This window comes from Mus pahari, chromosome 1, assembly GCF_900095145.1.
Source record: "Mus pahari chromosome 1, PAHARI_EIJ_v1.1, whole genome shotgun sequence".
Lineage (NCBI taxonomy): Eukaryota > Metazoa > Chordata > Mammalia > Rodentia > Muridae > Mus > Mus pahari.
Window position 1 is genome coordinate 35,440,697 of NC_034590.1, and position 14,882 is coordinate 35,455,578.

General features: G+C 45.4%; 1 protein-coding gene across 2 annotated transcripts in view; it reads left to right on the forward strand.

Annotated features, from left to right (window-relative positions):
- Window positions 1-814: 814 nt before the first annotated feature.
- Otud7a (OTU deubiquitinase 7A) overlaps window positions 815-14,882 on the forward strand; it is a 291,717-nt gene continuing 277,649 nt past the window's right edge. For both annotated transcript variants that reach the window (XM_029543856.1, XM_029543858.1), the window contains exon 1: window positions 815-929. The gene's annotated coding sequence lies outside the window, so the exon portion shown is untranslated. The remainder of the gene's footprint in view (window positions 930-14,882) is intronic.

Consider the following 14,882-nt stretch of genomic DNA (forward strand, 5'->3'; position numbering starts at 1 on the left):
CCCTCCAAATAATAAGGGCCTTTGAGTGTGCTCACTGATGTGGCCCGCTGTCGGCTGTGTATATCTCTGATTTGTACTATGGCCTTGTTTTGTTGTTAGCTTGCTATACCTATGCACTGTTATTTCAATTTCTTGAACAAGAGAACAAGAATGTGGAAACACCCAGCTCTGAAACTAACAGGCAAAAGCTACACAAAGAGGGTTAAATGAGAGGGCAGAAAGCAGTGGCATCCACTTGATATCAGGTTGGAGGAAAAGTCTTAAACAGTAACCACGGAGAAAACGTCTTACACAGTCATGTAAACATTACTAATGGGAAAAGAAATAGGGGAAGGTCAGAGGGGCGTGGAAACAGCCAAAGTTTAGGGTGTTTATAAAAAGAGAGCCAGCCCAGAGAAAGAAATCAAAAGTGAATGCAGACCACTAGAGAAGGGATGAGCAGAGAGGAGGTGAGGGTGGGTTTTCTTAAGTCCAGGAACAACCTCAAAAGGCTACACCCTATGGGGGCAAACATGGGAGCGCGTGCGCGGGGACACAGCGGGTCCTAGCGCGTCCTCGCAGAGCTCCGCGCGACCGAGGCCACCGGTGGCCACGAGCACGCGCGCTCCCCTACCCGCAGCACTTCGGCGGGGGCGGGGCACGGTGGAGGTGGTGACGTCAAGGCAGGGCGCGCGCCTCGGGGCCGCGGACGGAGCGGGGAGGCGGGCGCTGCGCGCGACCGCGGGCGGAGCGGAGGGGTGCGGGGGGCGGAGCGCGGCTCAGCCAGGAAGGCGGGGGAGGAGAGGCCCGGGCGCCGCGCGGCAGCTGGGGAGGGGGCCGCGGCTGGGCGCGAGCGGAACAGCTGATCTGGTTTTCCCGAAGCCAGGGAAGATGGAAGTCGGCTAGCGGCGACTGCGGCGCTGCGGACGGACCGGCGGGCTGCGCGGCAGGTAAGCGGCGCTGGCCACGGTGCTGCCGGCGGGCGGCGGGCCGGGCGCAGCGGGCAGGTGCGATGGGGCGCGCGGCGCGGGGTCGCCCTGCTCTTGGCCGGGAGGCGAGTGGGCGCGGGCAGGGGCTGCAGGACACTGGGGGCGCAGGGCTCACTGCGCGTCTGCATTGCGGGAACCGTTCGGGATCTCGTGGGCGCCACGGGCACCGGCTCCGGCTTCAGCCGGGCGAGGGTAGGGCGCGGCGCTCCCGCTGGCTCCGGCGGCTGCCTCCTGGCTCCTTTCGCGGTTCCGCACTGGAACGTGATGGCAAGCGCGCGGGGACTGGGCCCTCGGTCCGTGGGGGGCGCGTTGGGGGTCCGAAGGGCAGGGTCAGCTCAGAGCGGCGCCTGAGGCGGCTTGCACAGGGGCTATGGCTACGTGGGTCACCGTGGCCCCCGCGTACTTCTCTGGGTCTGACTGGCCAGCTGCGAAAGGCTTAATGCAATTTGGCTCTGAACCCAGAGGCCTTCCCTAGTATCTCCTCACTGGAGGGGGAAAATTGTATCTGCTGTGCGTTAAGTGCTCCTTTAAATTTGGGAGATGTCAGTGATGTCATCATTAACTAAAACTTTCCTTCATTGGACATAACCGCTCAAGTGTACCCTCCTCCCGACCGGTACAGCTACTGCAGCTCTTTGAGAATCTTAGCCATCGAATTTGCTTCTCTACCCTCAAAACTCGAAAACCTCATATAAGTGCAGTTTTTATTCTGTTGGCTTGAAGATGAGTACATTTGAGAGAGTGGCTGAAAGAAAATGTGTCCCTACAGGTCTGGAAATCAGCTGATCCAGGGCACACAGATCCATCACGTATGGCAGTACACGTTTGTACCTTGCCTTATCTCTGTTAAAGAAAATGACCTGTACGGGAAACACTTCGTTTAAGAAAAAAAAAAAAAAGATCTATTTAGTGTTGTGTCCAGGCAAAGGCAGACAATGGGGTCTAAGTCTTTGCAGGCCTTGATTGCTTCAGGTGAACCTGCAGGGTTTCTCCATCACCAGCATCCCCTTCTAGGGTGTGCCTGGGAGAGGTGCTGGTTTCTCTAGGGCTCTTGTAGCACTTGTGTGTCCCACTGGACCCCAGGACCCATCCAAAGCGTTCAAGGAATGTGAGAGCTTGAGATCTACACAGCACATCAAGTTCTGGAAGAAAATTCCTCAATAAATGCCAGCAGCATGCCATCATTTGATTATATGAGTATGCCATTAGTATCTGCTCTTATGGGAACAGCCGAAAGCTAGTTCCCAAGACAGTCCCGAACATCTACTTAGGCCTGTTGTATCAAAAGGAGATCTAATAAGAGACCAAAGTATTGATGTTTTTTGTATTTAATAATTAATGGCACCTCCTAATTGGTTAAAATAAGGATGTCTTAAATTATTAGTGTGATCATATTGGGTTTGCAAGGAACTTAGTGCCATATGCCACAGAGAAGGTTTGAACCTGGAACTCTGGAAATAGTGGTTACTGTAGTCTTTTGGTGTTCAGGGTGATTGTGAATGCAAATCATTACTTCATGGAGTCTGGCTACATACTAATCTCAACTGTGCCTAGATTCTAGGTAGCAGATGTACCTTTGGAAAGTAAATTCTGACTCCCCTCCATTGCTGGAGGAGGAGAGGGAACAGCCACCAGTGAGTGAGCAATGTGTACATCATAGTCTTTGACCTCTTGATAATGTCAAACTTACAGAGGCATGCTGAGTGAATAACCCTTGGAGTGAAATTGGCCACATGTGCTGCTTTTCTGTGGTGTTTCTCTTACATAGGTTGCCTTGTGAACTTGAGCTTGTGTCAGGTGCCAAGATTCTTCTGTGTTTAAAGTGCCTTCGGGGGTGAGTGTTTTTAGTGCTGTGGATTGTGGAAATTGAGTCTCTGTAATGATGGTGGTCTTTGTATCCACCGTCTCCACCTGTAGACCTTTGTGAATTTATTCCTTGTAATACTTATGAATACTCAACAGCAACTGTTTCCTCTAGGTGTATAGGGATTAGTAACGTTTCTTTCCTGTGACATTTTGAAAACAGGTTTGAAATGTATTTAGTTGAGTATTATGCCCTTCATTTCTAAGAAGCCCAGATTGCCTTATCTTGCCATTTTTGTCTGTCCCTCTGGATTTTAAGGTCATTCATCCTTGATTTAGGCCCATAGAATAAAGGCTGAGTCAGCTCCTGCCAAGCCAGCAGGGGGCGTGCTGGATGTGCCTTGGCTGTGCCTCTACCAGACATTTGGGGGAGAATTACCAAGTATGTATGTTGGATGGGTGGTTCCTGTGTGTGCATGTATGTGTATCTCATGCATAATCTCCTAATTTCCCTCTCCCCCACTGTGTGCCCAAGGAATGGAAACCAGAGAGGATATGCACGTGAGTGGCCAGATGTGGGGGCCATCAGTGTGAGCTTTCTGAATTGCCCCTGTCTTTGAAGAATAGCTGTTGGTGCCTAGCACACCTTGAGGCTGAGGACTCATTGATTTCAGGAGTGCTGTTTTGGAGACAAGAGTTGTCCTCGGCGACATGCAGTCCTGTGTACTGGTGAGGGCCACCCTTGGCAGCCTCCTACTCATAACAGTTGCCCCTGGTGTTCATTTCCAACTGACCAAACCCAGGCTCTCTGTGGTGTGGTACTTCCCAGGTGAACCTGCTTGCCCTCCTTGGCAGTTATTAGCCTTGAGGTCTTTCTGATGGAGAAAAGCAGATGTTTAGTCAATGTTCAGCTTTATCCCCTAGAAAATGAGAACAAGAGAAAATAAACAACTACTTTTTTTTTTTATCTTAATGCGGTTGATATATCCATAATGTACGCCTCCAGTTATTCAGTCATGTGACCCTGAGAGGCTGTGCCTCACAGGCTGTGAACTCAGATGACCATGGTCTGCTTGAGGCTTACCTTAGGGAACTCCTGTGGGCATGCCTCATGACTTCCGTAATTGTTGTAGTGTTCAGCTGTGCTACTGAACCCCAAAGGCTCCTGATGGATCCCATCTACCAAAGTAATTTCTCCTAACTGGAAAGAAAAGTTTAGTGGACACCACACTAGAGAATTCTCCAGGTACCCTGGCTCTAAGTTTACATACTACTGCTTTGAAATTGCCTCGAAGACCAAATTTCTGGTTGCCAGGGGGCAAATGGTAAGGCCATAGTTCTCAGCTTCCTGCTGGGCCAGGCCTCTTACACTGAGTACTGCAGATGGGCGTGGATAAAGTGCCACTAGACATTAAAAACAAAGGTTAGCAAATTACTTATAAAGCTACTACTCTATATAGCCGAGGGCGACCAGAGAAAATTCTGCTCAAATAGAATCCAGAAACCTACCAGCACTTAAATAGAAAGAAAATATTCATGTCTCTTTTTATAGTTAATTTGAAAATATTTTGAGCCCTAAAAAGAGTATTTGCCCATTGATCAACTGCTCTGTCCCAGGAAGTTTGTGTGTAAGACTAAGAATAGAATGGTCTTACTGCAGACATGATAGAACAATGCCAGGAGAAGACACCTTTGTTACAATTTAAGGTGGGGTTCATTTTTACCATTTATAGTAACAGACAGGTGAAGTGGTCTATAAATGTCTTCAAATACAAGTGTTGGTGCCTAGTCTTATGGCATCTTCTTATACCATGCTTCATTGATATCCCTAGGTGGCCTGCTTTTTTTTTTTTTTTTCTGAAGGGAAACAGGAGTAGTGGATCTGAAGGAGAGAAGGGGGGCGGGCGCACTGGGAGAAGTGGAGAGAGGGCAGGCTGAGGTTCAAATGTGTTATATGAGAGAATAAAAAAAAATATATCTAGGGAAGGGCTGGATGCAACCTGTCACCTTGACTATGTAGTGAAGCTGTGTTTCACTGGCTGGCTTGTACATAGCATATCTGAACTAAAGCAAAATTGTGGAGACAAGGATGGGGACTGTATGTACCATGCAGCAGCTCTTAGCCAGCCTCTTTGGGCAAGGCATGCCTTGACCATGCCCCAGGTTCTTCATGACAAAGGAAAACACTTTGCTTCCCATGTCCCCAAATGCTTATCTGGTAAAATTGGGAACTCCACATAATGCCAGGGCCTGCTGCCCTGGCCTTTGCTGTAACCACTCCATTCTCTGAGAATAAAGCACACACGGACGCTAAGCAGACCCACTTCGTAGGTTCAGAGTACTGAGGTTTTCTTCCCAAGAAACTATTTTCTACTTGAGCATAATTTTTCTGTTCCAGGTTTGCCTTACCAATGCTGTGGAAGTGTAATAACTGGATGGCTCTAGGTGGCTGGGATGCCGTGTTTGATTTATGAAACGTAAAATTAGACATTTCCGGTTCATTTCCCCGTCTGTTCTGTTTTGTTCATTTTATTAGCTTACTGCACTTTCATGTAGTTCTAGGATAGCCATGGTGAGATACCATGGTGAGATTGGCTCAAGTTCCTCCTTTACGGAGCTAGGTTTGAAAGGCACACTGGGAAGGAGGCTGCCTGACACAGGCACAGATACCTGTCCCAAGTACCAGCTCTGTGTGTGTGTGTGTGTGTGTGTGTGTGTGTGTGTGTGTGTGTGTGTGTGTGCGTGCTGGGGGGGACCTTTGTTCACTGTCCCCTGAGATAATGTGCTACCCTTTAAGGTTTGTTCAGCTCAGTGCCTGCATCGGGCATGCTGGAGAAGAGGCTGCACAGGGCATGCTGTGGGACCTGCTTCCCCAGGCTCTCCTCTGTCCACTAGGGAAGCTGATAGGATTATCTCTGGATTCAGATGGTCAAAATGTCCTCCATGGTTGCAACCCATTTCTTCTCAATTCCTTCAATGATGATTTGAAACTTGAAACTAGTATAGTATTTATCTGTTCATTTTCCATCACTATAATAAAATACCTAGAGCTGGATAATAACTGTTAAAACACACACACACACACACACACACACACAAAGGAGGCTTATGGGTTTAGGGAATGCAAGCTTTAGATCAAGTGTCCTCTGGTGAAGGCACCCTTGGCTCTAGGATAGACGGTCACAAGAACATGGGCTAATCTCACTTTCAAACAACCTGCTCCCTAGAGAACTACTTCCTGAACTCTTCACTAGTCCCCTCTGACGGTTGTACCCAAGGACATTATCTCTTATCTTGTTCCAGGACGGCCTCTTTACAATTCAACACATCACTCTTCACACTAAAGGCCAGGTTTCTAGTATGATTCTTTGAGGAACACACTCAAAATACATTTAAACCACAGCAATATTACGGAAGCGTAAACCACACAATCACATGGATAATTTTTCAGACATTAAGAAATTCTATCAATGTCCAAAATATGCATAAGCAATATTTTTTTCAAAATATATTAATTTTCAAAATATATATAATATATTATATATATATTATATATTATATATATAATATATTTTTTCAAAATATATTAATTGGGATATTTGTTTGTCTTTCAATTCATTCCATCCCTTGATAACATCTTCTTCCAGCAGCAAAAACAAATGGAGCAGATTGCTGCTTGGACCATTGCTTGGGCGCAATGCCTGGTGGCCCTATAGGTAGACTACTTCTCTGGACCTTGTGTAGGCTCCGTGGATGGAGTAGATAAATTAGGGCTTTGAGAATGTGTGTGTGTGTCAACTGCAGTCTAGTTTCTTCCCTTCGTTCATTGATTCCATTACAGTTTGTACCTAATAACTCTAAGCATTGCTTGAATGAATAGCTTTGACTGGGTTTTTACTTTTTAGAAGAAGAAAGAGGTAAGTTTAGGAAGGCGAAGGTCTTCAATGGCTGAGCAATTCTTATCAAGCCATCTCTGATAACATCCTTGAAATTCTTTGGAATCAGAGTGGATGGTGAGCTCTGAGAATCAGACTGTATCCCCTTCAGTGGGTGCTGCTGGTCCCGTGGATAGCAGACCTGGACAGCCTTGCTGATTAGGATCGTTCTCGAACACCCTTTCCTGCTCTTGGAGCTGATTAGTCCTTCCCAGGAGGAACTAGAAGGTGAGAGGTAAGAGAGCAGCATTCGGAAGGTGAAGTCCTGATAGCAGATGCCAAGGAGGGAAGCTGTGATGGCAGACAGGGTGGTCTTGCTATTGTCCCCCCTAGGGTGGTAGTATGAGTTTCACTACTCCACCCTGAGGGTGTTTGCTTGCATGGTTGGTGCTTCAGGATGCAGCTGCACTTTGTGTCACGGGCTTGACTGTAGTGAAGGGCACAGTGGCCATCATGCCATTTCTGGGGTTACATAGACACACATTAAGAAGCTGAAGATCCTTTGCAAATTTGAATCACTTGCTAGATTGGATGAAAGTTATGTGCCTTTCTGTTTAATTTTGTTGTTTGAGTGTAGTTTGGAGATAGTCAAACTGAAAGGCTCAGGTGGGTTACAAAGATGGGCTTCAGTGTCTGCACATTACTCTTGACTATCCCCTTTGTAAAGCTTCTCTTCTCTGATGTGTTGCAGGTGACCTTGGCTCAAAGCTTTACTTGATTTCGAGGGCCTGCTTGACTCTAGCTTGTCAAGCAGAGCATGGTCAAGCAGAGCATGTTCTCTGTATCTGAGCTCCTCCCTTTCGCCATCTACCTGCATCAGATGAGGTTCTTCTACCATCGTTGACTTACCAAACTTGTAGTCTGATAGGTAGTGTGTGCATCAGTAACGAATTCTTACAGTAACGCAAAAAACGGGCGAAAGGCTTAGGGAATTCAGGAAGGAGTGCGTTCTCTTGATCATCCCATGGCTTAGCCGGTGGGGATTCTTGGAGGAAAATCAATATGCTGTGTCACTTACATCACACTCCTTCCCTGCCTCTGGAGTCCTCCTTGGAGTGCCTATCCCCGCATGGGGGCAAACTAACCGGGGGCCTGCTTTCTGCACAAAGCCCACTGTGGATCTATTCTATAGGTCTTAATTTCACAGGGCCACATAAAGAGACGTGGCTGTCTGCCTTCTGTCCCAACCAACTCCATGATTTTATACAAAAATTAACTCCCTGGTTTTTCCCAAAGAGGTGATTAACCAAAGTAAGGGAAGCTGGACACGTTGCTGTGAGAGAAAAATGTAAGAAAAAAATCAGATGTCTCATAAAAATATTTATTTGCTGACACATTAATAGTTATGAGAGATAGCAAGCCTCAGAATGAGTACTTACAATTAGTAGTGAGCTGTGTGGATAGCATTCATTCCCCTGCTGGTCGTTAGATCCACCAAAGAAGCCTTAGTATATCTCGGAGGCACCTTGTTCAGAGCAAGCTCCCAGTTCATGTTTGTCAAATGCATTTAGTAGCCCTACGGGAATTGAAATTAGAAATTTAATTATTCTTTCTAGAATTGCTTGGCTCCCGTGAGTCCAGAAGCATAGTCGTTGAAAATGTTGTTCATATAAAATTTGAAGCACTTAGAATCTTAGCTCCCAGTACACTAGCAGACAAAGTTTTGTTTAGATGGCGAGCAACAGTAATAAAAACAGTGTGCTTCATATTTCCATTCCATGTGTCACAGATATTATACACAGCCACAGGGAACATTAGCTCTGTCTGTTTAATAAGACAACTTACTACACAATAGTGTTTTTTTTTTTTTAAATAAGGCACAGCAGTTTACTGCATGGTAAACATTAATGTTATGAAAGAGACTCTGGGAGATCACACCAATGACTCACATGTGAAACAGTCCTTTAGGGAAGAAAAGAAATGTAATGGAGGAACAGATGGCCATGTTGTGAGTCATTAAAATGATCAATTAGGTGAACATTTTAGACAGGTTGACTTTTTAAGAACTCTTTATCTGAAAACTTGGGGATAGGTAGAGTTTGGAATGCTTTTCAGATTTGGAACATTTAGTTATATCTAATAGGATGTCTTAGGGGTAGGACCCAAGTCCCAACATAGCATTACTTTCTGTTTTGTGCACACCTTATGCATACAGGCTAAATGTAATGTTAAACAGTGCCTTTATTACATTGCATTTGGACCGTAGCCTATCAAATGAGGCTCAGTATGGAGTTTTCTGCATTCAGTGTCATGTCTACACTAAAATCACTGAAACTTTGGAGTATTTCTGATTTTCAGATTAGAGATTTCCAACTTACCTAAAAGAGTGGCAGCCATACATACCTGTACTCAGTGATGGAGTCAGAGGATCATGAATCTGAGGGTACATAGTAAACTCTAGGCCAGCCTGGGTTACATATCATAAGTCTCTGTCTCAAAAACCAAACATACAAAAAATAAAAATATAGTAAAAAATTATAGAAGAAAAATATAGTACATTCTAATGCTTGGAATCTTCCCTGTCTCCCTGTTACACACACACACACACACACACACACACACACACACACACACACACAGAGAGAGAGAGAGAGAGAGAGAGAGAGAGAGANAGAGAGAGAGAGAGAGAGAGAGAGAGAGAGAGAGAGAGAGAGAGAGAGAGAGAACACAATAAATAAGAGAATGGTGCTGTCTTGCCTTTCTGGAGGGCCCAGCAGCATCCTCCATCTAACACAGGATCCATGTGGATGCTTTAAAAATGCTGATGTCTTGAGTACCATGCTGGAGGTTTCGATGTCAGGCTAGGTACCCAACAGAACAAATGACAGCAGATGATACTGAGACTGAAAAAGACATTGACCTTAAGGAAGGTCCATGTGACTTTAAAAGGTAGCAGAGAAGTGTTGGGAGACTGGGAAGGGAGGAAGCCTCTCCCCATTCCTGCGCAGCAGGTCTGGGGTAGCAGAGATGGGACGCTGGACTCTTTAAGACAGAAAGTGGGAGACATCTGTGAGATGATCTAGTTAAGCGCCATGCATCAACCAGATTATGGTATTATATAACACAATAATATAGAGTTTGCATTAAAATGTTTGCATTAGAGAGTTTTAGTGTGAACCCCACTAACTACAGTTAATAGCAATGTGATGTATGCACTGTGCTCATTACAGTCAGGGCACACAGTTCAACACCATGCCCTCTGCAGAAGAGCCCTTGTTTAAAATGGAGAATTCATGGTTCTTCCTGCTTCAGGCCCGCTGCTCAGGATGCACACCTAGGAGTGGTCCCAGATCAAACTGAGATGCTCCTTTAACCCCAAAGTATGAAGGGTTTATGTGCTTTCTTCCTAACTTAACTCTGTCCCATGCCATGATAGCACCACCCATTTGAATTCACAGAGCTGCTGAGCCCACTAGCAGGAACAATACCAAAATTCCTAATACCTGTACCCATAATTCCTCATCTTGCCAAGAGACAGACGGTGCCCACCCCACCCATATCAGATTCCCAGCAGCAATCTGTGAACCACCAAGAATGAAGATAAATCACCCAGGAGCAAATGTCTGGCTTCTCTGTCAGCAGCGTCGGTGACCTAAGGTGTAAGAGGACACAGCCTAACCTTTGGGTTGCTTTAAAGGTGCTGAAGAGGCTGTGAAGGAAGGCTTTAAATGGGCATAGATAGGTGGAATGCTGGGTCCATGGCGTAAGTCTAGATCAGTCAGGGAGCATCGGATACTGCCATAGGAGATGGGTCTATCCAACCTCACCTTTCCTCTCCCTATTTTCACTCCTAGCTGTACTTTTATACATTGTATAAAACCAAACTTGCTCAAAATATGTTTAACGATGTTCTTATTTTTCTAGATACTTTTCAGAAGCAATAGCCGAAGTCCAGAAGGAGGGTAGAGGGATTAGGTAACCCACCGGGCCACATGGGGAAGTTAGCGCGGAGATGTTAGCTGGCACATTACCTTGGTAGGGATGGCTCAAAGGAGAGAATGGCCTGAGAGACCGGTAGCATGCTCCACTGCTGAGTGCACGCCAATGTCAGCTCTGCACAGCCCCCAAGGAGCAGTTCTGCGGAGCCAGATGGTTGTGGGGTCATCAGTCCTGTCTTCTCATGCCTTATCAATCAGTTACCATTTCCCCAAGTCTCAAGCTGGTGATACTTAAGGAGCCCTGCTTATTAATGACTTATCCTTATTGCTTTTAGTGAGTTGCCAATGACTGTCTGCCAAACACACCCCATGTTCAGTACCTTGGTTAGATCAGAGTCTATCTGAGGCCCCATCCCATTCTGCCTGCCTTGTCTGTATTTGTTCCTTTTGTTGGGTCCCCTAGGGTCCTAGGTTTCTCTCAGGTTAGGCTCATTGTCCTTCCAGGCTGTCTGCACACAGTGACCCGAGGGAGGGTGTGTATGTTCAGATTCCCAGAGAGAAGCTCATGAACCCTGAGGCCAGACCTGGCTGAAACACTGAGACCCACCATGACTCACCTTCCATTTGTGCTGCCTCCTGCCATTAGTCCTTTGTGGAGTCAGTCCCTCTCCCATCCTCAGTGTCTCCAACAAATGGCACCTGCCTCAAAGGTGACAGCAGATCTAAGGCAATACTTGTCAGGTTGGCTACATTCCCAGCATCTTTTTGGCCAGAGCCAAACCACCTTGGGCAATTATTTCCCTTCCAGTGTGAATGAGGAGAAAAATAAGACCTGCCCCATCACTGGGACAGTTCCATACTGGAAGAGGAGAGATCCAACCATTCCTAAGGATTGTTGTGGAGATAATGCAAAGGTAATTAGCCTTTATTGGCAACTCTTAGGCGACCTGGAAAATGGGAGGAGTCAGTGGTCACCAGATATGGGACCCATTGAGGCTGGTGCTCCAAAGAGAGTCCAACAAGACCCTCCTCTATTGACTCCTGTAATGCTCCAAGACAATCAATACATTATAGAATCAGAAAGAAGAGTCCATACCCTTCAGCAATGCAGGATTGGCCTGTAGGCTTTGCATTTTAGGGAGTGCAGTAAGGATTGTGCACATGGTGTCCAGTGTGCACCCCAGACTTACCTCTTACATAGATTACATGGATGTAGTTAACATGTTCTGTGGAGCAGGGCAGGAGTATTAGGAAGGTGGTTCTGGGTGAGCTCCACTCCGCTCTTAGTATTTTGAGGATAATCATCTGCTATATGGGAACTTCTAAGTATCTCCTTAAAAAAAATACTTACACCCACAAGGACAAAACTAGGACACTAGTTTCCAGACCCCACATCCTCTCAGTAGGTTCTTCTGAGTACAAGAGAAGGCAGGAGCATGGCCCTTGATTGATGCCGTGAATCAAAGCCATCCTGATTTTCCTTTCATTGTCCTCTCCTCATCCCATGGGAAACATTTGCACAGATTAGAAGAATCAATTCAGAGGAGGTGGGAGAATAGTAAAATGTGTCATTTTATGAGCTCCGGTCCCCATTTCTCTGCCAAGATGCCCCACAAGTCATTGCTCTAAGTACATACTTTTAGAATCATCTTACAGATGCTGATGTATGTGCCTCAGTTTTCCAAGTTGAAACATACAGACTCATATAGAATTTATTGGACATTGTTATGTTTTTAGTCTAGAAATGTGTTATTTTAAATTGTAAACTATGTAGTTATATTTTGGCTTTATTTGACTATGTGGGTTTTTTTTTAAAATTTAAGTGAAATATCTTATTTCCTGGAACATACATTTTTCTAAAATATCCCTTTTTTGGTTTATGTAGTGGCTCGTGGCTTAGCTTCCCGTCAGATGTGGTAGCTCCTACAGCAGACCCCTATAGATATGAGAAAATGTATCCCCTCACTCCCTGGCCAGCCAGAACATATCTAGGTTGTCAGAAAGGAAAGGAAATGGATTTGGAGAGTGTTCTCAGTCTCCATCCATTCACTATAAAGTTAGGAAGAATCTGTGCAATGCCTTTGCTGTTTACCAATGTGTTTGTTGTTGGCTAACCAATGTGCTTTGAAAGTTGCTGTAGACCCCCTTAGGCTTTGGTGAGGACTAATATGCCAGCCAACTCTTTCTTTGGCTTCCCATATATTTCCCCTGTTTTATAATTTATAAATTCTCACTTTTTGAATAACCTGCCTTATGTCTCAGGTAACCTCACTTACTGGTTTTTGTTCTTAGGGCTTTTTTAAAATTGAAAATGTATGCTATAGGTCTTAGTCCGGGTTTCTATTCCTGCACAAACATCATGACCAAGCAAGCAAGTCAGGGTTTATTCAGCTTACACTTTCCACATCAGTGTTGATCACCAAAGGAAGTCAGGCTTGGAACATACACAGGGCAGGAAGCAGGAGCTGATGCAGAGGCCATGGAGGGATGTTCTTTACTGGCTTGCTTCCCCTGGCTTGCTCAGCCTGCTTTCTTATAGAACCCAAGACTACCAGCCCAGGGATGGCACCACCCACAATGTGCCCTTCCCCCTTGACCACTAATTGAGAAAATGCCTAACAGCTGGATCTAATGGAGACATTTCCTCACCTGAAGCTCCTTTCTCTCTGATAACCCCAGCCTGTATCAAGTTGACAAATAAAATTAGCCAGTACAATTGACCCCTTGTCAACTTGATACACAAACACATCACTATTAAGCCTCAAACCTTAATTTCTTATTCATCCCCAAGATCTAAATAACTTTAAAAGTTCCACAGTCTTTATATATTAAAAGTTCAATCTCTTTAAAATATCCAATATCTTTTAAAATTCAAAGTCTTTTAAAAATTCAAAGTCTCTTAACTGTGGGCTCCACTAAAATATCATCTTACTTTAAGAGGGAAAAATATCAGGGCACAGTCACAATCAAAAGCAAAATCAAACTCCAACCGTCCAGTGTCTGGAATCCACTCATGATCTTCTGGATTCTTCAAAGGGTTTTGGTCACTTCTCCAGCTCTGCCTTTTGTAGTACACTCCTTGTCTTCTAGGCTCCAAATGCCTGTACTCCAATGCTGCTGCTGTTTTTGGTGGCCATCTCATGGTACTGACATCTCCAAAATACTGCTCTCTTCCGCTGTAACTAGGCTTCACCAATAGCCTCTCATAGGCTCTCTTCATGGTGCCTAGCCTCAACTCCTTTGCATGACCCCTTTAGTCCTGGGTCATCAATTGCAACTGAGGCGCACCTTCACCAATGGCCTTCCATGGCCTCTCACAGTGCCAAGCTTCAGCTTCTCTTCATGACGCCTTCATGCCTTCAAAACCAGTACCACTTGGATGACTCTTACACATTACCAAATCCTGCTACAGCATGAGGTACAACCTTGGCTATCTCTGGAACACAGACTCTTTGTGCTCTCAAAAACCACTTCCCAGATGATGTCACTTCGATGATGCAAGTCTCTTCTTAATCACTGCTAATTTCTTAGCTCCCACTAACCAGCATCAATAGTCCCAGTAATGCAAAAGTTTTGCTTTAGTAGTTCTGGTATCTTGCTAATCACAGCTGATTCTTCAACCCCAGCTAATCAAAACTACAGAGTCTTCACAATCAAAACAGCAACAGCCCTGATAAAAGTCTTCAATCTTCCCTGTGAAATTTCACAAGCCAGGCCTCTATCTTCTGCACTGTTCTCAACATTATCTTCCAAGCTCCTACAGAACATCCCACAGAACTCTTAACATTTCAATGGCTCTTCTATCTCAAAGTTCCAAAACCCTTCCACAGTCCTCCCAAAAACATGGTCAGGTTGTCACAGGACTACCCCACTCCCAGTACTAACTTCTGTATTAGTCAGGGTTCTCTATAGTCACAGAACTTATGGGTAGTCTCCATATAGTAAGGGAATTTGTTGATGACTTACAGTCTGCAGTCCAACTACCAACAATGGTCATCAGCAGCTATGAATGGAAGTCCAAGGATCTAGCAGTTGCTTAGTCCCACAACGCAAGCAGGTGAAGAAGAGTGAGAGAGTAACTCTTCCTTCTTCTTCCAATGCCCTGATGTAAGTCTCCAGCAGAAGGTGTGGCCTAGATTAAAGGTGTGTGCCACCATGCCTTTAATCGCAAATGACCTTGAATTCAGAGATCTCCCTGTCTTATTTTTCTGGAATTCATAGCCACTATGTCTCAAGATCTCCATGCCAAGATCCAGGTCAGAAACTTGTAACTCTCAGCCTCCAGATGAGGATCACAA